General features: G+C 40.3%; 1 protein-coding gene and 1 long non-coding RNA gene across 3 annotated transcripts in view; one reads left to right on the top strand and one right to left on the bottom strand.

Annotated features, from left to right (window-relative positions):
- The window catches only part of LOC143028227 (uncharacterized), a 195,236-nt gene that overhangs the window by 36,521 nt on the left and 136,989 nt on the right, over positions 1–21,726 (top strand). The window contains exons 2-3 of one of the 2 annotated variants that reach the window (XR_012966699.1): positions 651–839; positions 1,341–1,803. The exons of the other annotated variant lie outside the window; for it this stretch is intronic. The gene's annotated coding sequence lies outside the window, so the exon portion shown is untranslated. Of the gene's footprint in view, positions 1–650; positions 840–1,340; positions 1,804–21,726 lie in introns of those variants that run through there. 2 annotated transcript variants of the gene reach the window in all.
- LOC143028235 (uncharacterized) lies at positions 5,724–7,988 on the bottom strand. The gene is made up of 3 exons (XR_012966707.1): positions 7,883–7,988; positions 6,675–6,781; positions 5,724–6,029 (listed from the first exon to the last, which is right to left on the bottom strand). It is a non-coding gene; the product is annotated as an uncharacterized LOC143028235 (long non-coding RNA).

Raw genomic sequence — 21,726 nt, 5'->3', positions numbered from 1 at the left:
ATGTGTGTATATGTTTATGTATGTGTATTTATGTGTATATACAAACTTAAGTAGGCTCATTAATTAGTGGGACACTTGGAGAGGTGTACTCTAATTTTCTTGTCTTGTGAATTGGACATGAAGTAGATTTTCCGCCGTCTGAATAATATCGCCCGGCAGCAAAGTACTGCAAGTGTTAATGCTTATTTCTAATCCTGTCGAGTCTTTATGATTTTTTCTCCTTGGGTGAATAAAGTTGCCTGGTGACAAAGAGTGTGGACACAACGAAACGCTGAAGCTCCCCTCTTCCCCACCTTCCCCTCCTGACCCAACCAAGCAACGCTTAACCTCCCCTCCTCCTCCTTAAGTCCTGTTTTAGTTACTCGTTCATACTCGTGGCGGCACATGCATACACTGTAGCAACGCCGCCTCTACTTCCACGCAAGCTCAGATATTGGGTCGACTAAAGTGGGGCTGGGAGCGTTTGCGCACCAAGAGGTAAGAGAGAGCGTAGAATAGGCAGTCCAATCGATGTTCATTCTTGTGGCATATTGGTCGAAAACTACCCTTGTTCCGAAATCTTCGAAGGACACAAAGAGGTTAGGCTTTGACATTCGTGGAATTGTCACTGGCCGTACATGTAATTTTTTATTTTATCTTATTTGAAAAAGTTGATGTCTGTTGTAAGCGGTGTGACTGTTGAACAAGAGCTGACCCGCACGCGCCGATCTCGGTGAAGAAGACGTTCAAGGTCACCGACAAGACGATGAGGATGACGAAGACGACAGCAGTGTCTGTGGCTCTTGTGTATAGCCTGCTGGCTGCTATCTGCGTGCAGGCCCAAGTCACTGCATTATCATGTAAGGATGGATCGTCTTTGTTCTCCCTTTCAGTTATTCTCCAGTAGAAAGTACACATTGGTTTGTTAAGCTCATTCTACTGTAATTTTATCAATTTATTTACTTGTTCATTTTATTCTATTTTCATTGCAATGCAGGTTGATTTATACACTTGAGCGCCATTTCTTTTCTCACATCAGGTTCAGTTATAATCTTGATGGCCGGTGACGCAAATAAGGAATTTTGAGCTTATGTATGTCTTCACTATATTGTTCATATAATTTGTCAACTTGTTTTAACTGTATTTTAACTTCTGTAATTGTTTAGATTTTATTCTTTATCTAATCTATCTTAATATATTTATTCACTCATGTATTTCTATACTAACGGGACTACTAGCGTGTGCATATAGTACCCCCCCAAAAAAAAAAAAAAAAAAAAATAGAACTGCCCAGTTTGCTCTTTGCCCGCCTCTTCGTACTTAATCTTTTTTCGTAACTGTAAATGGCACTGCTCTCACAGGCGGCGGCGGGGGATTTTGTAGACGTTTCGACATCGGCCCGGCACCCAAGTGCATGAACTCCTCACAATGTCCACGAACCTCAACATGCTGCTTTTACCCCGGTAAGGGGTGTGTCTGTGATTCCGGGGACAGACCCTTTAATTTCCGAAGTTAGATGGAGAGGTTGCTTCGAGATGAGAAGTACCTTGGGGCCTCCGCAGGAAATTTTGCAGGGTTGACGAAATTAAAGATGGTATACACGTATGGTTAATGGTATAGAGATATATCAAGATACTTCAAATTAGCCGCATAGGCACATATTTACATTATCTACACGAATTATGTTTTGACTTTCATCAAACATACACACGAGAAAACCCATTTCTACTTTGCACATTGGTGGTGGTCTTCACTAACACTGTTCCTCAGTGTAATCTTTACATCGATTTCACACTGTAATGATTGAATAAATGCTTTCCGATATCTTGTTCTTCTTTAGATAAAACCCATAGGGAGTGAAAACAAAAGTCATGGCCACAGAAGATGGTTTGCTTTGTTACGAAGAATATAGCTACTTTAGAGAAAACTATGAACAAATCTATACCAAGTGATCCTACAAACGTGATGGTCAGCACTAGCTGTGAAATCAAACGCGTAGACATGCAAGAGTGCATGCGCACGCACATGCAAAATGTGGAGAAATGAAAGGGTAGAACAAAGTAAGATTACGAAACAACTAGAAATGAATACACGCTAACCTGAAGTATCTGTGTTAAAGCGACCAAGAACGGCCGCTGCCTAAATGGAGAGTGAGTACCCACTGAGATATAAAAAGTCGACAATGAATGCATACCTCAGGAGGACACTCACTGGTCTGACTAAAAGCAAGTTCAGCGCGAAGTAGAACGAACCTCATAAGTCCTCATTAAGAATGGTTTCCCTAATTAACCAATAGAAAGAACATTAAAAGCGATGATACCATGAACATAATATCCACGTCGATGCTTCATAAAAGAAAGACCCTTATCAGCCTATTCTACAGGAACCATATAACGTCGGCTTTCAAAACCGACGAGAGTGGTGAAGACTGTCATCAACTGCAGTATTAAAACCAACTCCTATTTTAAATATATAAACTTTATTATATTCTTGCAATGCAATAAATCTTCCAACTTAATAATAAAGGACAACTCCCTCGCTTTCCCTGAGACTGTCTAGAGAAGAAACATAATTGACATAGATATTTAGCAAGGCGAGGACTGTGGGACTGGGCCCATAGAAATATCTATCCCACTTACAACTGTTTTTCTATACAAAAGTCCATTAGTCAAATGGAATTCTTCTATTCTATACCCTTTTGTTAATTTTGGAGGATTACCTCTTGGGCTCATCGAATATTGGGCTACTGTTTCCCAAGTCTTATGTTTTCTTTCTTCCATTATTATAATTTCCTCATCTAAGGTTATTAGCTTATCTACGCTACAGACATAATTGATGAACCCTGTCGTTGGTTGGCCAATAGCCTCTTTGAGGAAATCACGTGAAGTCCCAGCCCCATACCCTCTGTCTTCGTGAGTCAGCAGAGTGAGAACGTTTTGCGTCCGATTTCCCAGGTGACGACTTTGACCTCGCACAAATTTAGCCAAAAATTCATATCGCCTTGAAGCATCACACACTGAGCCTGGCTCGACGTTCCGTTGCTCTCTCGCCTTCTCCCCCCCCCCCCCTTAGCAAATACACCAAGTTGGGACACGACTTGAAGCACAAATCGTCACCTCCCTAACTTTCTCGTCTCCTCCTCTTTTTCTCGCACTTAGAGCGAGCCTTATCATATTATTAGCGCCCAACATTCGTTTCTAAGTAAACAAATAACCTCCAGATTTTGCCTTCCACCAGCCTGAAATTTGCCTACCCAACGTGGGGTAAGGCTACCAGCTTAATACATCCATATCTATAAAGTTATCTATTTTTTCTTAAAGCAATTAATTTTTTCAACGCTCACTACATGGTCAATAAGTAAATTCCAATTATTAATAATTGTCGGTAAACCAGTGCTTGCCAGTTTCCTTCTTAAACCTAAATCTTCCCAATATAGATATATTACTACAAGTCCTGCTTAGCTGTTTTAATATGATGACCTTACCTACATCACTCTTGTTAAAGCCCTTAACTCATTTCAATACCTCTATTAGATCCCCCCACATCCTTCGTCTTTCCAGTTTCTAAGCCCTTGTGCTATTTTGGTCATTCTGCTCTGTATTGATTCTAGTAAATTAATATAATTTCTACAGGTATAGGTTGGGGACCAAAACTGTACCACGTAGTCAAGCATGAGTTTAACTATCGGCAGATAGAGTTTGATTATTACCGCTGCACATTTGTTTGCAAATGTCCTGGCAATGAAATTGAATGCCCTGTTAGCCCTATTCCTGGCACTAATACCGTAGAGAGGATTTAGAAGTTAGTTACTGGCAATAGGGACAGGTGGCTGTCCTTCCTATAGATTCTGAAAGTCTAAGTGTTAAAGAAAATGTACCCCGCCCCCGCCAGCCGTCTTCAGGTCTGGCAATACTTGGACTTCCGCGCATGGCCAAACGGGCTTGATACTTCCTACCTTCCTCGGCTGAGGAAGATCGTTTGGCTGCCTCCGTCTGAGCGAAGACTGTGAGAGGAAGTCGCCTGGCTATGATGACGCCCACGCACAAATCTGTCGTCCATATGTCCAAGTCTGTACAATCGAGGTGTTGGGTGTTACCAAGCTTTCTTCATTTGTTTATTTACATTTTTTACGAGCCAGCGGACGCGGAAAACTTGCAAAGCTCTCGGGAGGAGGAGACAAGATAAGAGGGAGGGAGGTGGTAAATGGGAGTGGAGTACATGAGGATGGAAGGGTGGGAGTGGAATTTATTCCTTCGTTTTTATGGCTACCTCCCTTGTAAGGGGAAAAAGCCTTTGGCATATATATGTATGTATGTATGTATGTATATATGTATGTATGCAAGTAGTATTGAAATCGACAGCATTATGACAGTTGATAATCTTCTTATATGTATTTTCAAATTTTCCAACAAGGATCCGGTCATTCGAGGGGTGAGCAAAGACAAATTCACCAAGAACATCTATCTAATATTCGACGTTTCGTCTACATAGAGAAAGCTTCAGGAAAAACTGGAAAATATGAATTACAAACATACAATTGTGAACACAAAAATTAAGGCAATTACGATGATATAACATAACTGGGGAACAGTTCTTAAAAGGTGAAGAAATGGCGCTGGAGTGCATTTGAGTTTATATAGTGGATATATATATATATATATATATGTATATGTTTTTATATATATATATATATATATATATATATATATATATATATATATATATGCTAATAAGGACACGTACGTGTGTTCACTTATGCAAAGTAGACACTTGGAAAAAGAAACTAACGAAGCAGAGCGCTTCCGTATATTTCATCTTCAGATGTAATATACGAAAGCGCTCTGATTCGTCAGTTTCTTTTTCCAAGTGGTCTACTTTGCATATATATATATATATATATATATATATATATATATATATATATGAGAAAGAGAAACATACAGAGTACATTTACTAATGTTGTTGGAGAACAAGGGTTATTATCAGGGTGCGTTGTCGTACTTCTGTATCACAAGCTGCTTCTTCGATGTCCTTATCATGGGCGCAGGATTCCCAGTCGAAAAAGGTAATCGTAAAACTGGTTCCGAGTCATAATATGATCTCGACCAACACAGACCTCCCTCAACTGTTGGGCCAAACCCCGCCCCCTCTCAGTATATGCATGCATATACATCTAAATGCTCTTATTTCTCTGAGTGCAATTTTTTGTTGGAAGATGTTATCCTCATATTTCACACCTCCTTTCTTAGATTCAATGTTGCTTCTGCTGTTGATGCTGTTGGCGCTGATGGTGAACGTCTTCTTCTTCGTCCTCCTCGTCTTCCACCACCATCAGTCATTCCGGATTCTCACTCGTACACCAAATCAAACTTAACATCGTTTGAAAAGTCAAGTCGCAGACCTAACTATGAATACACATGCTAAGGGAATTGGTGATAATAGAACGTACATCTGGCAAGGAGGAGGAGGAGAAAGAGGAGAAGGAGGCACATGCACCGAGAGAGGACAAGTCACCCGTCTCGGGATGCAGGCCTCCTTCCTTGTCGCTGTAAATCTTGATGATAGTGTCTGATGACACCATCCTCAAGATTTAAAGATGTGCATTTCAACTGTGCTCGTCTTCCACCCGGTGAACGACTGCTTGCAAAATTCAAGAAGAATAAGTACGGTGGTCCCGGAGCACTTAGATTAAGAGCGTGAAAACTGGCCACGCGAAGAAGAAAGGAAGAAATAAGACACACATATCGACCGAAGTCTTTATTTGACCGACCTCCATGACTTCGTTGAGCAGGATCGTCTCAGGACACGGCGCTCTCGTCTCCTCTCCCTTGAATGTGGAGTTTAAGACGGCGGGATGCCGTCGTACAGTTTGGCACAGGCCCACTGCCTACCGTCCCCAGTGTGGCAGCAGTACCGTTCTCCGGAGCATTCTTTGTGAGTTCGCCCGGGGCAGAGGTCATACGACTGGCAAGGCTTCGGCAGGCAAAACTTCTGGGAGAACTCCAGTCTTCTAGGGTCACTGCACGGATTTAAGTGCACATGATCGTCATCTGAGGAGGAGAGAGAGTGAGAGAGGACACGAGTCGCTGCACAGAACAAAATACACATTATCGTCATCTGAAGAGGGATAGGGAGAGAAGAGAGGGGGAGAGAGAGGAGGGAGGAGGAGAAGGAGGAAGGGAAGGAGGACAGCATGCTAGTCGGTAGGAAATCGTTGCGAGTGTAAATGTAGACGCCGCAAGAAGAAACAAATCTATGTAATAATCAAGGTACTCTTTCATATCTGTACACTGTGTTACAATTGTATTATTGAAATACGCGCGTATGTGTGCTGATACACGCGCACACACACACACACACACACACACACACACACACACACACACACACACACACACACACACACACACACACACACACACACACACACACACACACACACACACACACACACACACACACACACACACACACACACACATGTTGAATGCATATGTATGTATATTGAGCTAAGATACCAGATTATACAAATGAATGAGGGGTGTGTGGAGCCTGGGTACATGTCTTATTTGGAAGGTAGACATATTTTGACGTGTGTGTGTGTGTGTGTGTGTGTGTGTGTGTGTGTGTGTGTGTATGTGTGCGTATGTATGTGTGTGTGAGTGTGTATGTGTGTGTGTGCATGCAGTACTTACAGATATTTCGGGGGAGACCAGGGTGCCACCTCCGAACGCTGGTTACGGCAACCACAGACAGGACCAGTGCCAGAAGCAGACCTCGAATTAATGCCACCATCTTGTTCCTGAAATGCGAGCCAATGAGAACTTCTTCGACTCGACAGTGTCTCATAAAAACATAAGAACGGAGGAGACTGTAAGAGACCATGAGGCCTACACAGTTCCATGTTCTTTACCATCTTTCATCCCTATCCACAAAGTTATAATAATGGAAACATTTTCAAAGTGACACGCAGACACTTCAAGGCTTCAAGAGTGTAGGTCAAGTTGGCCGCAACCGATTCATCGAGAGCTACCGTGCACGAACTCATGTTGGTAATTCGGTTGGACTGTTGCACGCATTTGCATATCGACGGTCTGCATTCTTACCAGCCAGCACCAGTGCACACGGACGCACGCACGCACGCATGAAGAGTTTTGGTGTAGTAAGCCCGCTCAAGACCTCATCTCTCAGGTCAAGCAGGGTCAAAGAGCAATTATCTCCGGATTACCTGCCAGCCCACGCTGCCCGCTTCGACCCCAACGGTCGAAACATGATACCACAAAACAGCAGTATTGATAATTTATTTTCTCCTATGGTTCTATGTCCACTTGGACATAGATTGTATATATATAAACATAGAATTAAAGTTAATAGCAAATATTTGAGCCTTATCTCAACTCTAGTCAGGCCAAATTGGCTCCTTGTAATTTAACTATTATACGTAATTCCTTGTTGGTAACTCATCCGAGTTCCCCTTTATAAGACCCAATCATCAGGCTTGTAGAAGGACTTAAAAACTGGGTACAGTCTGGACAAATCGCATCAATAAAGCAAAGAAACTATTTCCGCTTTTCTCAAACCGGCTCTCTGTCCATCTGAACTTCGCTTCCACACCTCAAGGAACGACTACGCAACCAATTCCTCCTCCTTGCAAAAATGTTGTGATCCACCGAAGATCAAAACCAACAGGACGGCACGAACTTCCCCTATCAGGAGGCTAGTACGGTGCCCCTTACGGAGGATTTTATAGCGTGAAATATAATGAACCATGCCCTTGGTCCAACTCGCTGGCGGTGTGGTTCGAACCGCCGTCACCTCAAACGCTCTAACCCTCTCGACCAGCGAGCACGACCCTTTGGTTTTCAGAATTGAATCTGAGGGAGGGGAGCTGGGGTCTCCTTACTTAGACCATGTGCGCCTCACCCTGCTCACTTTCTGGCTCCTGCCGCCAAATATATATGAATACGTGTGTGCGTGCGTACGTGCATGTGTGTGTGTGTGTGTGTGTGTGTGTGTGTGTGTGTGTGTGTGTGTGTGTGTGTGTGTGTGTGCGTGTATACATATCGCGGAGTAGGTCCGAGTTACCAGCTCGCTCCTTTTCACTGAGCCGACTGAGGTTCAAGAAAAGTAAGACGTAGGGTGAGACAAAGAATAAGACGAAAGGTAAGGCAAAGGGAAAGTCGAAGGGAAAGACGAAGGGGAAGACGAAGGGTAAGGCGAAAAGTAAGACGAAGGGTAAGAAGAGCCGGAGAGACCCACAGTCTTGCCTCGACTCGCATTTCTTCGGATTCGTGTCTTGGTTGACAGACCCATGGTTCTCGCAAAGGGCTCCAGCAAGAAACGCCGTGGGTCGTCTTTTGGTTTGTCTGTCTGTCTATCTGGGGGCAGGACTCGCAGTAATGGATTCAAATTGGACTAATTTAGATTTAAAAAGGGAAATAGGCAAGAACTGGTTTACCAGAGTGGTCAACGAATGGAATAGACTTAGTAACCATGTACTTAATGAGCGCTGAAACTATCGGTTGTTTTAAGAGAAGGTTAGATAACTTTATGGGTGGGGATGACAGGTGGTAATGGACATGGAACTGCCTAGTGTAGGCCTTATGGTCTCCTTGCAGTCTCCTCCATTTTTATGTTTTTATCTGTATATTGCATTGCGGTGATGAGAAGATGACGTACCAACCACAAAACAGGGCGGACTCTTCTCTTTGTCCTTGACAGCACGGAAGGTCGTAAAGATCGGTCACAATCCTTTTTCTTTTAGACCAGAGAACATACTGGATGACATGTTGTTTGCATTTGCACACAAAGTAAATCCTCTGATGAGAATCACCAACAAAAGGAGTCATGTTGCTGCCACGGGCACGAAAGACTACTCCCTCGGAAAGAGCATAAGAACATAAAAAAGGAGGAGACTGCAAGAGGCCATAAGGCCTACACTAGGCAGTTCTGTCATTCTTACCACCTGTCATCTTAATCCATTAAATCTTCTCCTAAAACAACTGATTTGTTGACCACTCTACTGGTAAATAATTTTTGTCAATTTCCTTCTTAAACCTAAATTTGTCCAATATAAATCCATTACTACGAGTCCTGCCCTGCTATCTCAATATGATGACCTTGACTACATCACCCTTGTTAAAGGTCTTAACCCATTTGAACATTTCTTTCAGATCACTCAGCACTCTTCGTCTTTTCCAAACTGATAGTTTCAGTCTGTTCCATTCGTTGACCACCCTATTAGTAAACCAATTATTGCCTATTTCCTTCTTAAATCTAAACTTGTCCAGTTTAAATCCATTACTGCGAATCCTGTCCTGTTGTCTTAATATGATGACCTTGTTTGCGTTTCATTGTTAAAGCCTTTTATCCACTTAAACACCACTATTAGATCACCCAGCACTCTACGTCTTTCCAGAGAGTGTAAGTTAAGGTGCCTATTTATAAGTTAAGGTGCCTATATGTAAGTTAAGGTGCCTATATACAATTTAGGGTGCCTATATGTAAGTTATGGTGCCTATATGTAAGTTAAGGTGCCTATATGTAACTGAACGTGCCTATATGTAAGTTCAGGTGCCTATATGTAAGTTAAGGTCCCTATATGTAAGAGGAGGGTCGTTTGGCTAACTTCGTCTGAACAGAAACTATGAGAGGACGTCGCTTGTCGGTAATGGTGCCCACGCACAAGTCTACCGTCCATGCTTCTAAGTCTGTTCATCAAGGGCTTGGTGTGTACGATCAAGGTCAGCCTTTATTTTGGGTGTAACCAGGTTTTTTTTTATTTGTTTATTTACTTTTTTTATGAGCCAGCGGACGCGAAAAACTTGCACAGCTCTCGGAAGGGGAAACCCCGACCTCGCACTCAGAACTCGATTCTTCTTCTTTTGCACAGACCAGAGATCAGAAGAGAGGTGTGGCGGGGGTTGAAGATTGCCGTATGTCTTCTTTATCATTCTCATTGCTATTAAGACTTGGCATTTTCTGATTCACTCCCTCCCCCTCACCAACATAAACTGACAGTAACGAGGAGAGTTGCACATGCGTGTGAAGTCGATGTCCAACAGATGCTATGAACACTGCTGCGAAAAGAAATGTGTGTGTCTGTGTGTTTGCGTAATGTGCCTACTGGTAACCGCACATGTGCTGTTGCGTTATAAGTGGCCCTCGCGTTCACAGTAGGTGATCAGTTGTCTGAAGACCCCAGCCCGAACAACTGCTATACAGGTAAGATAGAACTACAGGTGCATGCGGCCATTATTTTTCAAGGGCCATAGTTTAAGCCTGTCTCTCTTTCTTTCTCTTTCTCTTTCTCTTTCTCTGTCTCTCTCCCCCCCTCTCTTTTCCTCCCTCTCTTTTCCTCCCTCTTTCTTCCTCTCTCTCTCCCCTACTTACATCTATGAGAGAAAAGTACATTTCCATGTCATTGCGTAAAAAAAAAAAAAAAAAAAAAAAATCCTTTTACTTTTACCTAAGGAAATTAGGAGCATACTAACAAAATTCGAAATCTGATCTGTACTGTACTTGCGTGCCATGTTTAATTTTGCACATGCCCACGAGATATAGAAACACCTTTATTTCAGGCCAAGAGAGCACGTCTATGAATCTATATGCATTTCACATTTTTTTTGACGAAAACTTGATCATTGTTTATTGTCACCAAAGGCATATATTTCTGAAACCACGAACTAAATATTAGGGGCGTTTAGTGAATGCCACCTACTTCTATTCAGGGTTGAGGTGATCTTCAGGAGGCTAAAGAATAGTAATACACATAATAGTAACACATAAGTCATGGGGTACATGGAAAAGAGTGTTAAGAGCCCCTGATCTGTATCATCTTATGATGATACACATCTGCAAGTGCCCACTAATGAAAGTCCTTGCGGTATTTTTTTATATATATATATATATATATTTTTATTTTTTATTATTATTTTTTAAGGGTATCGACCCATAAGGGGGTCATTAAGCCTGATGTGAAGCTGTCCAGTCTCTACGTTTTTTCGTTGTCTTCGTGATGCGGTATCATGTTGCGGACTTTGTGACACGGGGAGTGTTAGAAGGAGTTCCAATGTAATCCTGCTCTGGTGGCGTCATCGCAAGCGAGCTGGTCTCGCATTCGCTTAGTTGTGGGTTCGAATCCCGCGCTTCTCTCCAAGTCCCAGCAGTGGCTGTTTCTTGAAGTAGATAAACCTATCATTCATAACGTCTATACGAAATGTGGTCAGACGTTTTTGTCTTCGAATTGCCCTCGTTAGCAAACTACGTCTGGCGCTGCGTTTGTTAACGAGCGATGATATCAATCGCTCCCCGTCGATGGTAGGAGCTCCTGTACACTCATTAACATCCCAATCCCACACAGTGGGAAGTGAGAAACCCCTGGAAGAGCAAAGCTCTGTCAGCTGCGGCAAGACGCTGGTTCTTTTAGGCCGATGTTAGGTCGCTTCCCCGCCTGGCTAGTGAGATCGCTTGGCGGCAGCCAGAAGAAAATCTTGATAGTTCTGTTAGGAATCAAACGGTAGAATAAAAAACTGTTCACCCTGGAACATCATAGTCAAGGAAAAAGTGAGAGCGGTTGTGTATGAACGCCTCCAGTGACTTACATTGTAATTGAACCGCCGCGGTTTCGACCGCGGCCGTTGGAACCACTAGTGTTAACACCCTTTGGTGTTAACAGCAAAGACTATGTAGAGAAAGATAGGAAAGCTCCAATACTATGTTGATAAAAAAAATGGCAGCCGCTACACTACCGCCACCTATTGGCTTGACATAATACTACAATATTTTCAGGGCCAACTATTATATATTTTTGCATTACTTATTCGTAGTCTTGTGATAACTTTTTCTTGATACTATCTTTTAATATAATTTTATTGATATAAAATCTAATTTCAACTTGAAAGAAGTGTATGCTGATGACATGTTTGTATTTTTTCTTACTTATTTTTTGCTGATGTTCACTTGATAGATATTTTTTTCAATTATTATTGTTTTCTTTAATGGTCTGTAGTTATATAATTATACCTAGTCCTTGGCTTATTTTCTTCTATGAGATAAAATAAAGATTCAATCTCTCTTTTAAACAAAGTTGAAATAATTGCAATGTGGATAGTTAAGAAAACACTTTGATTTGTCCTCAGCTTTATGCTTTATTCATGTTCTCAGAATGCTCTGACGTGAATAATATTTACATGCAAGACATAGACATAGGAAATGCATCATGCACCTTTATCTAAGACGAATACACACTTAGAAAGATAAGTTAAAAACCAAACTTGTATATGAACCTTTGACATTAACTGAAGAATACAGACACGGACAAAATAAACAAACAAAAGGAAAATACAAATAAGAATAAAAAAAATAAAAATAAAGAGAACAAGTAGAAAAATTATATACAGTATATATATATATATATATATATATATATATATATATATATATATATATATTAATATGCCAAATGATAAAAGTATAATACAAAATAATCATGCTCAAAGCAAACAGATAAGAAAATAAAGTGTACTCAAAAACTATTTAAGTCAACAATCAGATATGCACATAAAAGAAAAACAGAACATAAAACAAGATATCATGCAAGACAAACACTGGAAAAAAATAAAATGGTGAAAACATGCATACTAATCCAGAGAATACATACCAAATTCTTTTCATCTTTGATGACATCCCTTTCTGTAAATACAAAAGTCATTGAATTCAATTCATACTGCATTACTGATGCGTAATTTTTATTGTTTTCCTATTTTTTTTCCTCCATTATATCCACTGTCATTACATTTTCTTTTGTTGTTTAGTTTCCTGTTATAAAACTTTGTAAAATAATATAGCCGTATCATAATGTAAATGCAAACTATCATATTTTTCAAATCATCAAATAGATTTAAAAGGATAATATCTTTTGCATTTATTACATTAAAAAACTTTCTCTTCAAATTTTCTTCATGCATGAGTTTTTCAATATTTTCAACAAACACTGTCTCAATTTCTTTAATAAAATTAATGATGGTATTATTAGCATAATGTAAATACCTTCCCTCACCTGCATCCTTTAAATGTGTATACATATAATTTTGTTCTGTATCAGACTCAGATTTTTGAAGAATCTCATTACAATCATTGCAATTGTGATTTTTTAAATGTTTATGACATATATAATTTTCTATCTCACACTGATTACAATTAATGTTATTATTACTAGAGCTAACCTCTTCTGGAATAAATGATGCAAAGTATTTTGCAAGTTCACTGTCCATTTCTTCTGGATTAAAAGTGGGAAAATATGTTGCAAGAGCAGTATTTCCCTCACTGTTGTCCCCAGACATATGCTCTTGAATATACACATTTTCTTCTGGTACATTATCTAAGTCATCATATTTATCTGGTGAAGAGTTTAGATTTAAATCATTACTGGTACTTTTTCCATTTCTGAAATACTTCAAAATTTCACTACCATCTTCTAAAGAGTTACTATTTATAGATTTCTCCATAAAATTCCTGTCTGTTGGTGTGATGGAGCTTGATGTAGGAAGACTTGTTGCTACACCTGCACATACATGCAAAGGAAATTAGACATAACCTAAATATTGAAACAAAATTAAACATTCCTACTGTACTTATTCTTTGATTGTTTAATAGCAAACCACTTAAATAACATTCTAACAATTCATTATGCTCAATATATTCAAATAAACAACTTTGATACATAGAATTAAGATTCTGATCAGGTAATGCATTCTGGAGAAGTCTAGAGCTGGTTGTTCCATTTGTGTAGTTTTTTGGGGGAAAATGTCTACTGCATAGCCTGTAACTCCTGTTCAGATCCTGAGGAGATTTTTTAAATAATTATGGGACCTGGATAACATTCAGCCATGCCATACATCTGCAAATATATATATAATAAGATTACCATGTACTATATAGAATATCACAAAAATATGTACTGAATCAAGAAAAGTGTAATCATTACCTATTTACTTTGCCATTAATTAAAAAAATAATAAAGTAGCTAAATTACTGTGTAATCCACACTCTATTTACTGTCCACACTGCTTTAATAGTCAATTCTTAAAAGACCTGTTTCAGCTCTCTCTTGTCTTGAATGTAACAAGGATTCAATGTGTCCTAAGGATTTGTAGGAGGGTAAAGAACCCCATCAACCCTCCCTCTTGGATGGAGTGAGAAGGAAAGGGTTATGGGGGCCTGGACGAGGGTAACGGTGCTCGATCGCCAAAAAAAAAATAATGTCAGATTCGTTTGAGTTACCCCAAGATACCCTAGAAAAGCTATAATAGTATAAAAAATATAATATAACAATGAATATGTTATTGGCGACATGTCTGGGAAAATATAATATTTCCTCCCTATGGTAAATTGGATGACATTATTACACCAAAAACACATGGTACAAATGACCTCGCTGTATCCTTTGGAAAAGCGTGAAATACATGGTTTGGTGTTATTTCTTTTCTGCTCTTGCACAGAACACATGGGTGCGACCTGCTATACATTTTGAATATAAGCCGGGAGTTTAAAATGTAAACAAACAGACGATACTTTTGCATGAACACAGCCATCTAGCGGCCTGACATAGCACTATTGGTACGGACATCAAAACTCTTTGTTTTCCTATCTTCTGTATATGGTCTTTGGTTAACAGGGCCAAGCCCAATGCGCATGCGCCGGAAAAAGAAAACGGGTTGTAGCCGCGGACGTGGTGGTCAGTCACCCAGTAGGTGGAGATTTGATTGGACGAGAACATCGAGGGACTAGAGCAGCCATCGTCTCCGTGTTGGTGCACACACACACTACGCAAGACTTGACCAAAGGTACTCGTCAGCTACGTCATTGTTTGTTCCAAAAGCAAGAAGAGTGAGGTTAATTGTACAACTCCATCCGTCTCAACCTGTTTTCACGTGTACCCCGTGCTTATGAACTGCTATTCGTTAACCTCGTGAACAAAACTTCAACACTAAATTTAATCGTTTTGCACCCACTAATAATGGCCTTTGGTAGACGGCCCCACTTGTGAACAAACCCCCAAGGACACTTAGGGGTTCCATGGACCACAGGCTGTGAACCACTGGTGTAGACTGTGCATCCACAGCAAGGCCGCTTCACTTATCGGCGTCTCCCCTCCACCCTCTCCGTCCCCTCATGCAGAAAAAAAAAGAGAGTGGGAGAAAACCTTTTGGTCTGCGTCAAAATATCATTCACACGTAAACACCCACTAACAGTCTCCTCTCCCCCTTCCCCTCCTGATGTCTCGTTTTAGTTGCTCCTTCATAGGGTACTTGTGACGGCAGGCATCATAAACTGTAGCAACGCCGCCTCTATTACATTTAGAATCGGACATTGGGTCGACTAAAGTAGTGTTTTGGATCATTTTCGTGTGAAGCTCTATGAGCGAGGTAGAAAAGGCAATCCAATCGATGGTCATCCTCGTGGCATATTGATCGAAAACTTTATTCCTAATTCTTCGAAAGACACAAAGGCTTTGCCTTCCGTGGAACTGTCGCTGACAGTTTTTTTTTTTCCAAAAAGTTGATGATGCCTTTGTACTAAACTGTGTGACTGTTGAACAGGAACTGACCCGTACGTGACGATCTCAGTGAAGAAGTTCAAGGTCACCGACAAGACGATGAGGATGACGAAGACGACGACGGTGTCCGTGGCTCTTGTGTGCAGCCTGCTGGTAGCCTTCTCCGTGCAGGTCCAAGCCCGTGGATCATGTAAGGATGGATCGTCTTTGTTCTCCCTTTCAGCTATTCCCCAATAGAAAGAACACATCGGTCTGTTAAACTCTCTTCACTGTAATTTTATTTATTTATTAATTCTATTTTACTTTCATTGCAATGCGGATTAATTTGTACACTTCAGCGTCGAGAGCGTGTCGCGTCTTCTATCTTCCGTCGCGACGCATATTTTTTTTTTTCTTTTTTCCCCTTATGTTAAGTTCAGTTATAATCTTCATGGCCGGTGACGCAAATAAGGGATTTGGAACTAACTTGTCCTCGTTTGATTGTTCATATAACTTCTCAACATGGGTTAACTGTTTTAACTTTTGTAATTGTTCCTATTTTATGGTTTATCTAATGTATTTTAATTTCTTTATTCATTTGTGTATTTTATACTAATGAGACTTGTGCATATAGTACCCAGATTTAATTTTATTTTATTTTAATCTTTGCCCGTCTCTTCATACTACAAATGGCACTACTTTCACAGGCAAGAGCTCGTGTGGGTCATATCCCTACCTGAGCGGGGGCGCTTGTATCAGGTCCCCATGTCCGATAGCTTACTTCACGTGCCGCAACCCATCAGACTGCAGGCCAAAGTCAGAGTGCTGCTTTTTCGAACATGCAGGGGAGTGTGTCTGTGCTCCCCGGGGCAAAACCGGACCCCAACCCCCTTTCTTCCGACACTAGATGGAGAGGTTCCTTCCAGATGAGAAGCCCCAGGGGTGTCCGCAAGAATTTTTGTTGGGGGAGGAAATTAAAAATATCATACTTATGATCAATGGTATAGTTTTATCAGGATACACACTTGAAATTGGCCGCATGGGCGTATTATCTGCAGGAATTATATTTTTTTCATCAGTCATACACTGATATAGTATAACTTGAACATTTAGCAAAATTATACATAACATCCGGCAAAGTTTCAAGAAGACGCCTTGGATTCCTAAGGGACGGGGGTGCAACCGCCCCCTTCCCCTCCTCCCCTTGCCTCTCCCCCTCCTAACGCCCATGGGAAAACCCATTTTTACTCTGTACAGTGGTGGTCTTCATAGAAAGTTTTTTCTTCAGAGTACTTATAAGGGTAACTATTGTAATATTTATATCGATTTTACACTGTAATGATTGAATAAATGCTTTCCCGGTATCTTGTTCTTTAAATAAACCCATACGGAGTGAAGGCAAATCTTGATCAAGGGAGATGATTTGTTTATGTTACAAAGAATATAGCTACTTTAGAGAAAAACATGAACAAATTAAAATTGAGTGATCATACAAACGTGAAGGTCTCTCGGGCTATGAAATCGGTCGCGGAGACATGAAAGTGTGCATGCCCACGCACAATATACAGGTCTATAACAAAACACACATAGCTTTAAAGACTAAAATCATAACAATAAGTAAGAAAAAAATGAGTGTTCACCATAAATAATGTAAATATGGAAGAGGCAATACTATATTTAACCTAATATATGAAAATGGGTGGGGCTCGGATGCAGGGGGGCATAGGCCATTTTAGTCATATATGTGTATATTTTATTCAGTCTATATTTAGGGATACACCTATATCATTACTTTGAAAAATATATAGGAACAAATATTAGACTCCCAAGTAAAAATTACTTACCATCTCATCTTCTACAGATAGAATAAAATATCATGTATACTGTGCTATAACTATAATCTTGCCTTTGATATTTTGATCTGGGCATGCATGATCATAAAGCCTTTTTGATGTCTGGTAATTTGCTGCTGAGAAGTGCCTGCTACATATTGTGTGTGCTTGGTTTAGCTTTACTTCAGTTTTATTGTAAATGGTCTTTTCGTTTAGTTTTTGTTTCCATTTCAAACATCTGAAAATATTTTATATAGCAACAAGAACCAATGAGATGTCATGATATAATTTTTTCACACTTTGGTATATTCTTCCCTCTAAAAATCTTACTTATCACTCTTGAGTACAATGTGTATTTGCTATTTTGTCATTAATCATATTGCGTTTACCATTGCTTATCCTTCGGGAAACGATGAAAAATAAGATCCGGGTGCGTGTGTTTGTTAGCATTGCACCATACAATGCAGGCAAGACCATGTCCTGTCATTGTTTTGACCGCGTGGAAAGCAGAAGCAACAATCAGCTGTATTTGAAAGATAAGCAAGCAGACGATGCACATCATCACTAGCGCCGCCACTACGCGGGGGATGCAAGTTATGGTGAATATCAGCGCTAGTGCCACCAAGCGTTGGATTTAGAACTAAAGTTATCCCGCTTCATCTGGACGTCTTGTTTTCCTGTCTTTTTTTCATAGTCTTTAACACTAGTGTTAACAGGGCCAAGCCCAATGCGCATGTGCAGAGAAAAGAAAACGGGTTGTAGCCGCAGACGCGGTGGTCAGCAGTGTTGCCGTTCGTAGAATTTTTGATGCGGAATGAAGCATACTGACGACATCTGGCAACTGCCTGTAGCTTTTTTTTTTCTCATTCGCCACTTGGCAAAAGATCGACATAATAACTACCTATATAGTATGCAAATGTTATTAATACGAATGTTATAAGAAGTAATCAGCAAATTGTATTCATTTGATTGATGAATGGCTTACTACAAATATGTTTAGCAGACATAATAGGGTAATTTCAAATTCCTCTTTCCGTAGAATAAAATTCGTCATAGAAAATTCAGCTTTTTACGTTGGATATATATTTTCTTACTATGTTTACACATATTTCTGAACATAACTGTGCAGTGCACTGGCAAATCATTGTGGAAAATATGCAAACCGAGGCAAAATGCATTCGAACTATGAAGCAGAACTAGTCAGTTTTGTGGTTGCCTTCCTAATAGCCGCACTTCAAGGATCACTCCGAGATGAGCCCTGGCTATTTGCTAGTGACCGATTTAATTTCTCTCTAATACTACTGCGTGCATAACACACACGAAATAATAGTCCTCTAAACAGTCAAAGTATCACAAGTAAGTAATCTTTCATGAGTGTACCGAATCTGACAAAGTTACCCCTTTATAGTAAATTCATCTGAATGGGGGACACTCCAAAGGAAATGGAATGCATATCTTGAACTTATGTATTTTAAAGTTCATGGTCTACTTCAGATTACATGTCATGGCTAATAAACGGAAGCTGAGAGATGCATGGCTGGAGATGGAGGAATTCAAGCCATGGTTGGCAAAGGTAGATGGAGATCCAACAAAAGCTTATTGTCTTACGTGTCAGAAAACCATTGCAAGTAATTTGACGACGGTAAAAAGACACCTATGTTCCGTTTAACAACTCTTAACCTTACGTATTTGCTACTTTTTTACATTTTAGGCATACATGTTTGAGGCACATTAATCGTTGACGCACGATCTTTTATATACAGTATATGGTTAATTAGTATTATTTATATCCGTTTTCTTTCTCACCTAATGGTTAGAAAATGGTAGCTGCAGTGAAACTACAGACTTTTCTATGTTTGTACACGTTTAATTAAAGGCTAACTGGTAAGCGTTCATCCACACACGCGAGGAATCGGCTTCACCCCAGGTCAGTCACTCAGTAGGTGGAGATTTGATTGGACGAGAACGTCGAGGGACTAGAGCAGAAATCGTCTCCGTGTTGGTGCGCACACACACTACGCAAGACTTGACCTAAGGTACTCGTCAGCTACGTCATTGTTTGTTCCAAAAGCAAGAAGTGTGAGGTTAATTGTACAACTCCGCCCCCCCTCCCCACACACACTGAATCGTTTTAGAATATCTACTCAACTACATTCAATTGTAGAATCCTCCAACTGATCAACTGCAGAATTCCCACCCCAGCCACAATCAATTGCACAATCTCAGCCCCGATAACCTAACCTAAGCGAGAAGGTTATGTATTCATGGATATCGATATTCTCTTCACTTCGTAACTAGTTGGAACTAGTTTCAACCAAATTTCTATATATCCAAGAGTTTTTTCCCCTTTATAAGTGAGGTAGCCGAATCAAGGACACGTCCCTACTCCCACCCATTTCACTCCCATCCACCACCCTTTCCGTCCATCCCATTTTAGGTCTTCGTGTAGACCCGTGGTTCTCAACCTGTTTTCACGTGTACCCCGTGCTTATGAATTGCTGTTCGTTAACCTCGTGAACATAACTTCAACACTAAATTTAATCGTTTTGCGCCCACTAATAATGGCCTTTGGTAGACGGCCCCACTTGTGAACAAACCCCCAAGGATACTTAGGGGTTCCATGGACCACAGGCTGTGAACCACTGGTGTAGACTGTGCATCCACAGCAAGGCCGCTTCACTTATCGGCGTCTCCCCCCCTCCCCTCTCCGTCCTCTCATGCAGAAAAAAGGAGACTGGGAGAAATCCTTTTGGTCTGCGTCAAAATATCATTCACACGTAAACACCCACTAACAGTCTCCTCTCCCCCTTCCCCTCCTGATGTCTCGTTTTAGTTGCTCCTTCATAGGGTACTTGTGACGGCAGGCATCATAAACTGTAGCAACGCCGCCTCTTACATTTAGAATCAGACATTGGGTCGACTAAAGTAGTGTTTTGGATCATTTTCGTGTGAAGCTCTATGAGCGAGGTAGAAAAGGCACGATGGTCATCCTCGTGGCATATTGATCGAAATCTTTGTTCCTAAATCTTCGAAAGACACAAAGGCTTTGCCTTCCGTGGAACTGTCGCTGACAGTTTTTTTGTTTTTTGTTTTTTTACTTCTCCCAAGAAGTTGATGATGCCTTTGTACTAAACTGTGACTGTTGAACAGGAACTGACCCGCACGTGACGATCTCAGTGAAGAAGAAGTTCAAGGTCACCGACAAGACGATGAGGATGACGAAGACGACGACGGTGTCCGTGGCTCTTATGTGCAGCCTGCTGGCGGCCTTCTCCGTGCAGGTCGAAGTCAGTAGATTACCATGTAAGGATGGATCGTCTTTGTTCTCCCTTTCAGCTATTCCCCAGTAGAAAGAACACATCGGTCTGTTAAGCTCATTTCACTGTAATTTTATTTATTTATTAATTTCATTTCATTTTCATTGCAATGTGGATTAATTTGTACACTTCAGCGTCGAGAGCGTGCCGCGTCTTCTATCTTCCGTCGCGACGCATATTTTTTCCTGTCTTTTTTTCCCCTTATATTGTGTGTCTGACTGAATGGAAGGAATTGTCATCAAGGTTGTTGTTGGTAAGAATTAGAATAGGTCGGGGGCCATGGGTACTCATACGTATGACCCAGTAAACAAACAAGAAGAGAGAAAATAATTTTGAAATTACCTGAATGAGTGCGTGGAGATTTTTGGGAGGATGATGAACGTACTGATGTTGGGAGACATAAATACAACAGTGATTGGGAAGTATGGTGTCCCAGGAAGGAACGACAGCAGAGAGAGCATAATGTGTGATGAATGAGAATTGATGATGGTGAAAGCAGTATACGTGAGGGTTCACGGGGTAAGGTGGTTGTGTGCATGTATGTGTTTGTGCACGTGCTTATAAGTGTACCTTTGCATAAGTTTGTACGTTTCCTAATGCGCTTGCTTTGTATGTCTTTGTGTGTTTGCGTTTGCGTACTAACACTCAATTAAAAATACAAAAACAATTTCGGAACCGAGGGAAATATCTGTAGAGGAAAAAAGTTAATAGGTAAATGAACAAATAAACAAACAAACAAACAAACAAACAAACAATAAATATAAATAAATAAATAAATAATAAAATAAATGAATAATGAAATAAATAAATAATAAAATAAATAAATAATAAAATAAATAAATAAATAATAAAATAAATAAATAAATAATAAAATAAATAAATAAATAAATAAATAATAAAATAAATAAATTGATTAATCAACAAACAAACAACAAAATAAATAAACAAACAAATGAATAGATAAACAATCCCGCGGCAGACAGACTAACAGGAACGGTGCCCCGCCACGCACTCAGTGGTTTCTTGTTTACTGACGTTATTCCAAGAAGACATTGATGGT

This window comes from Oratosquilla oratoria, chromosome 9 (genome assembly GCF_046742065.1).
Source record: "Oratosquilla oratoria isolate Oo_2021 chromosome 9, ASM4674206v1, whole genome shotgun sequence".
NCBI classification, from domain to species: domain Eukaryota; kingdom Metazoa; phylum Arthropoda; class Malacostraca; order Stomatopoda; family Squillidae; genus Oratosquilla; species Oratosquilla oratoria.
This window is presented reverse-complemented; position numbering and strand designations above follow the sequence as displayed.